The sequence below is a fragment of the Triticum dicoccoides genome, chromosome 4A, assembly GCF_002162155.2.
Source record: "Triticum dicoccoides isolate Atlit2015 ecotype Zavitan chromosome 4A, WEW_v2.0, whole genome shotgun sequence".
Classification (NCBI taxonomy): Eukaryota; Viridiplantae; Streptophyta; class Magnoliopsida; order Poales; family Poaceae; genus Triticum; species Triticum dicoccoides.
This window is the reverse complement of record NC_041386.1, coordinates 326,616,896-326,623,894: the sequence shown is the minus strand read 5'-3', so window position 1 is coordinate 326,623,894 and position 6,999 is coordinate 326,616,896. Positions and strand designations below refer to the sequence as shown.

General features: G+C 44.6%; 1 long non-coding RNA gene across 1 annotated transcript; it reads left to right on the top strand.

The window, feature by feature from the left end:
• Window positions 1-2,382: 2,382 nt before the first annotated feature.
• Window positions 2,383-3,222, top strand: LOC119288896. Its single transcript, XR_005141337.1, has 3 exons — window positions 2,383-2,514; window positions 2,596-2,677; window positions 3,210-3,222. It is a non-coding gene; the product is annotated as an uncharacterized LOC119288896 (long non-coding RNA).
• Window positions 3,223-6,999: the final 3,777 nt, after the last annotated feature.

Sequence of the window (6,999 nt, the reverse complement as noted above, 5' to 3'; positions counted from 1 at the left end):
GCTCCATGGCCGGCACCGCATCCTCTCACGCTTGCTCCGCTCCGCTCCTTCCTCCCATCAGTTCAGATCTGGTGCGCGCATCCCCAACCCCTGATGGCTCTCACGCCGCAGCCGCCACTCCAGCTCCGCACGCGCCCCCGCGGTCGCCGCGGCCCACCAGCGCCGTGAGCTCCTCTCGCTGCACCGCACTCACTCCTGCCATTGTTGCGCCGGCGCCGACGTGGGTAAGGTGTGGGCGAGGTGGGCGTACCCATATGACAAGATCAAGCCAAGGTGGCAGGCGCGCTGGGAGGAGCACCGCACGTTCCGCACCCCGGACGCCTCCAGGCCCAAGGACTACATCCTCGGCATGTTCCCTTAGCCAAGGTACCCATCCAAGCGCCTCTCCTCTCCGGCTCCCCATATGGAATTCTTCATCGAATTGCCCGAGTCGCCTATGAATATGTGGCTACCTGGCCACGAATTTGTGTTTGAGTTGTGTATATAAGAATAATGGATGGTTCTGCAATTTCAGTTTCTTCACCAGTGCTCAAATTGTTGGAATTTATCATGAGTTTCTCCAGTGTTGTACTGGCCTTGCAATTGCACGCTATGGTGTAATTGGGTTGTAGTCGTGTAGTAGGATATGAGGCTCTAGTTTAGTTTTATCTAGAATATCTAATATTAAAGTAGAATTAACAAGCAACGCGATCCTATTTGTGCATCCAACAATCTATTTTTAGTCAGTTGATTTAGTGTAGAAATGTGATGATGCAGTGGATCGGGTGAGGCTTATTTGTGTAATTCACTTCACCCACATGTATTTTCAGTGGCCCTCAAATTTGCTCACGGCTCTGAGGTAGTGAGGTGTTGTCTGACTGGCTGGTAGCTGCTAGCTTTTTCTCTCCACAAAATCTATAGTGTCTTTCCCTTTCATAAGGCTAGTTATAAATTTATATTTGGCACAGGGAAAGCAGGAATGGATCAGAATCTGATCGGTTATTTGTCAAGGAGTACTGCTGCATATCAACAAGAAGTACGTAGGGCTATTTGACGGACTCACTTCCTAGCTATAGTAGCTAGTGCTTAGCTCCGTATGGTGGTCGTTGCTTCGTTGAATTGCTTGGTGTTGCTGTAGCCATTGTAGCCAGTGCTACTGTTTCCACAGTTGTCGCATCTTCTGAAATAGAGGGATTGGTTTGAATTCAAGTGCAGAATATAGGCAAATGGGTGCTAGATGTACATATTAATTGCCTCCGTTCAGTGTCGATTTCTTCAGTGTACTACTGCTAGTGTCGATTGATGCATTGGTTTGAGTTTGATTTATTCAGGCAGGTTTAGTAATTCATTTTTTAGATTAATTTGACATGGAGTTGATGAACTATGTAATACTCCCTTTGTCTCAAAATATAAAATGTCTTTTGGTCTAAATATTATCCAGTACTATTGCCTACATGCTTCTAGCAACTGATGCTTTTAATTTTGCTCAATTTTTATGCTTCAGATCGCTTCCTCCATGACACCCCGATCCGGGCGACGGCAGCAGCGATGGCGTCAACAATCGAGTGTGCCTAACTCTGCATCTATAACTGGCCTGTCTTCTTTGGACGGTCAGCTGCTTCCTCCTCACATTGAAATCTCGATGGACTCTTTGACTGATTCATATGTGCGTGGATGCAGGGTGCAGGTGCTCTACTACGCGCTACTCCGGACGGGTCACCTGGACAAATGTTCTCCTTGTTTTTGAGCTACTGCCACTTTTTTAGCTACTGCCACTTGTTTTTGTCGGTAATCTGAGCACTTGTTAGTTTAGTCAGGTAGGAGATTAGAGTGAAATGATCCTGTAGGAGGTCCTGGACGATGATGTGCAAACAATTATTTTCTCTAGCATTAGTATGTCGAATTTGTCTAAGTTAGTACATGAGGATTCTGCTAGCTGACATACTAATGTTGGTGAACGAGTGATGCTTCATAGCGGACAACTCCTTGTTTTAATATGCAAACAACAACAGTGCCAGAGATGCTATGTACTAATTAATGTGTACTTGTTGAAAGTTCTCTCTTATATTAGTGTCTCTTATTTCTTTTCTAATTAATGTCTCTCATTTTTGTTCTAGTTAATGTGTAACTGAGAATGAACACACTTCTCTCTTTTTAGACTGCTAGATTGCACAAGTTGAACGATTTGCTCTAGTTTAAACAAGTTGGGATCCATCAATACAATAGGACTTTGTTTGCATTTCACCTAGCTTGAAACCAATATCCTTATTGCTAATTTACTCAAGTTTATCTAACATGGTTGAAATGAGCGCTATAAAGTTTCATGTCTAAGCTCAATTTTTATACGAAGTCCTGTAGTAATTATTTTGGTTACATCATAGTTTGCTGAGAATATTAACTTGAACATTGTATGTATGCCCTGATGCATGTACACACACGGTTCAGCAAATATCGAGCTGCAGCGAAACAACCTGGAGCTAGAGAACATCAAGGATAAGATCAAGGAAGTTCTTGCCTTGTTGGCAACATTGTGAGGTTCGTGCATCACTAGGATTGCTTGAGTGATCTCAGTACTGTCATTGTGATGTTCCTAACCTCCCTCTTTTCGCTATCCAGATCATGACCAAGCATGACAAGAAGGGAGGCTCGTCAACCACCTACCAGCTCACCTATCATGACCGATGATGAGACGCTGAAGGTGCCCTTCTTGTTTGTACATTCCTTGCTTGGTTGGTGTCATGGAGATATGCACGTGCCATGTGTTGTACGACCTCTCTGTTTTTGTTTCTTGTCATATGTACTTATCTGTTGGCTTGTCCCTGATGTAATACCCACATGCACTATCATATTGGTGGTTGGCTAATGAATTGCATTGCAAATATACTGTTCTTCATTGCCTAATGCTTTTGGTTGCCGATAACAGGACCTATAGTTAGTAAACCTGCAATTAGCAAGTTATGTTTATGGTCTATCATGCTGAAATACAAAAAATGTTTTGTGTCACATGCTTAACAGACTTTGAACTATATACCTAGTTCGGTTGTAGAGAAAAATGCACTGGTTCTTTAACACATTGAACTATTCATCCTACCTACTCAAACTACCATCAGTATCCAACAAACGGCTATGGAAATAATTTTTGCCATCAATCCTTTGTTTAAACAAGTATTAATATTTTGGCAGGACAAAAAGTTGCAAATTCTGATGATGGTTTATGTTCCTTCTTTTAGGTTACGAGAGATGATGCTGGAGAGATGCCCTTCCTATAGGTCTGCACATAAGCGGAAGTTCCTGGGTATGCAAGATTCGATGGTTAAACTGGTTGATGTGATGTGAATTAGTGTATGGAAACTGGTTGTTGTGATGTGAATGAGTGTATGTAGTTTCACATCTTCTGTTCTGTATAGCATATTGTAATAAACTTATTTTAGCTGTTATTTGAAGATTTTCATATGCTTTCTCTCTTCTATCTGTTTGATATATACATATATATTGCTTATTAATAAGCTGTGAAAAATCTGACATTTGGGACCCATCTATAAACTGGAGCTGGGAAAAAAGCTGGAAATAAAAAATAAATTGACTACAAAATGTTGTGCGCTAGAAAATAGAAAGGCCAAATTGTAGGCCAGGCCCATGTAGCTAACCGAAATTAACATAAAATACATATATTAAAAGGGCTTGCCTAAAAAAATACATGGGCCAGATTACTGGGTCAGACCCATGTAGCTAATAAAAGCACAGGAAAAAAAATACATTAAAAAGGCCGAATTGTTGGGCTAGGTCCATGTAGAAAATCGAATTGGACCGGCTGATTCTTGTGCCACATCAGATTGCCGCGTCGGATGCCTACGTGGACTGGGGAGGCTGCTAGTGACCAAAACAAAACAATAGGCATATTTTGGTCGTAAACGTCAACGACCTTCTCACAGAGAAGGTCGTTAATTTCAGTTTATGACCGCCAGCTTTTGACCTTCTATTTTTGGTCATAAAAAGGTCGCAAATGAAAAACAATGACCTTTCAGTGACCAATAGTCAAGGTCACAAGTTGGCATATTTCTTGTAGTGCTTTTACATATCACACAAATCAACAAAGCTATTTAGATGGGTAGCGACATCTTCACTAGGAAGGCCGGCGAATTGATCTTTCATGACAAGATTCAACAAAGCAGCATTAATTTCACAAGATTCAACATCGGTAAGAGGAGCAATCAGAGTGCTAAGAAAGTCATTGTTGTTGGTATTGGTAAAGTCACACAATTTAGTATTATCTTGAGCCATCATGACAAGCAAGCAATCCAACACACAAGCAAACAAGAAACAGGCAAAAAGGCAAATAGAAAAAGGAGAAAGGGAACGGGAAAAGAGAGGGCGAGAGGAAAAGAGGGCGAATAAAATGGCAAGGGTGAAGTGGGGGAGAGGAAAGCGGGAGGCAAATGGAAAATAATGTAATGCGAGGGATAAGAGTTTGTGATGGGTACTTGGTATGTCTTGACTTGACTTGGCACGAATCTCCCCGGCAACGGCGCCAGAAATGGCTCGTTGACGGGAGATAAAATTTTGACTTGACTTGGCGTGAGCCTCCCCGGCAACGGCGCCAGAAATCCTTTGTCACATCCCAACTGGTAATGCCTAGTGCTAACATATGGTGTTGCATCATGTCTACTTTACTCAGAAAATTTGAAATGGGGATGACAAGCCCTAGCACTAAATGAAATGCAATTAGGATCAAAATAAAAATATTTTCAATGAACCCAGAATGCCCTTTAGAAAAGTTCATTATTTTGATAAAGGTGAAAACCTCTCCCAAAAATGATGCACATACTTTTAGGCCATTCTGGATTTTTGAATAACCCATATTGTATTTGAATTGGGGCCTTTAAATACTATTAATATTTTTAAATGCTCCAATAATTCTGAAAATAGTTAAGGGCATCTGCAATAATTCATTTAATGGCCACAATTATTTTCAGGATTTATTAAAATGGTTTGGGTTATAAACTAAATCAAAACAAAATAACATAAATAGAAAACAGAAACTAAATAAAAGAGAGAGAGAGAAGGACTAACCTGGCACTTACCTCGGCCCACCTACCTGTGCGGCCTGCTGTTGAAGCCGGCCCGGCCCAGCCACCCCCCTGCCAGTTGTCTTCCCCCTCTCGCCAGAAGGCAGAGCAGAAGCTAGTCACGGCGCCGCGGCGTGCCACGCCGGCAGCTGCCTGCCTGGCTGCCCCCTCGTCGCCCTGGACTCCCTCTGCGACACCACGCTACCCCCCTGGACCCCCTTGACGCTCTCGCACTCTCCCTCGCCCTCGTCCCCTTCTCCGTCTCTCTCTCTCACGCGCGTGACCGAACGCAGCCGTCGCCGCCGACGAGCTGCCCCACAGCCACAGCCATCTTGGAGCCTCTCTGATGCGCCCCCGAGCTCCGCCTGGTGCCCCTCTTCCTCCTCGCCAAGCCACGCAAGCCGAGGATCACCATGTCGTCGTCTTCGAGCTCGTCACCACCGCTTCTGCTCGCCGGACTTCGCCGGTCGATTCGCCGCCTCCGACGCTTCCCCGAGCATGCTGGCCATCCCTACGTCACCATAGTGAGCCCCCGAGTCGTTTCCCCCTTCTCCCCTGGTCGCTTTCGACCTCTAGGCCATAGCCCCGTCTTGGCCGAGAATTCCACGGCACCGGCGATGTCGCTGCCGTCACTGCAGCCACTGAGGCTCAAAAACGAGCACGACACCGTGCTCCTAGCATCTTCAGGAGCTCAGTGAGCCCCTTAGCTAGCCCTCCCGTCCTCTGTGGCCTCGCCCCGCTTGAACCCGTAGCTCCGGCCGCCGCCTTGCTCGTCGCCGGTGCCTCTGCAGGCCACCCCAGCTCTGACCGCCTCCACCATTGGATGCGCGCGAGTGTCAGCGTCCCGTAGCTGCAAACCACGCTCAAAACCATCACCTGTAGCTCAATCCCGAGCAGACTCCGCCACGGCTTGAGGTCGCCGCCGGCCAAACTCCGGCATGCCGACGTGGCGGCGTAATTAGTGCTAATATCCGTTAATTACCCATCCTAACAGACACTGACATGTGGGTCCCCGAGCCTAATTAGGTTAGTCTAAATATCCTACTTAAATTAGTGCTAATCCTACGGACCCCACGTGTCAGCTTGACTTTGACTTAGTCAACGTTGACTGGGCCCACCTGTCGGCGACCTAACTAGCCCAGGGTCACTGACCAATGGGTCCCGCAGGTCAGGTTTGACCTGGACCCGTCCTGTTGACTGGATGACGTCATAGTGATGTAGTGATGAGGTCATAAATGCTGTTCTGGATTTTAAATAAATCAGAAATGATTTATTTAATTCAGAAAATGTCCAAAACTTCAAAAAATCATAGAAAATAATCTATAACTCAGAATGAAATAATTTATATATAAAAAATTATCAGAAAAATTCAAGGAATCTGTTTATGGCATTTTCATGCATGTTAGAACAATTTAAGGCCACTATTTAGGACAAATCCAATAAAGGGCATTTAAATAATCATATATGGAGTTGGAATTTGAATCTTGTATTCAAACCAACTTCATTTAATTGTGTTGCTAGTTGCATTAGCTCAATCAACAACATATTTCCATGTCATGAGCATGCATCATATTGTGCATTGCATTGATTGTGTTTCGTTCTCCTGTTGCCGGTATTTGTCCCCTCTCGATAGACGTGGTTTCGACGATGGGTTCGATGAGACCGATGAATAGCTATATATCTTCAGAAGTGCCAGGCAAGCAAAACACCCTTGTTCATTCCGATACAATCCCACTCTCTCGCTCCTGCTCTCTTTTACTCCATTAGGACAACGACGATTCAACTGTTACATGTTGCGGTAGTTGAACCCCTTTCCTCGGCATGACCTGTCATTGCCACAGTAAATAGATGAAACCCACTAGCATGAGTAGGAGTTGTTTGAGCCCTGATGTGCCTACTCATTCATGCTTATTTGTCATGCCTGCTACTGCTTAGAGTTGAGTCCGGTCTGATT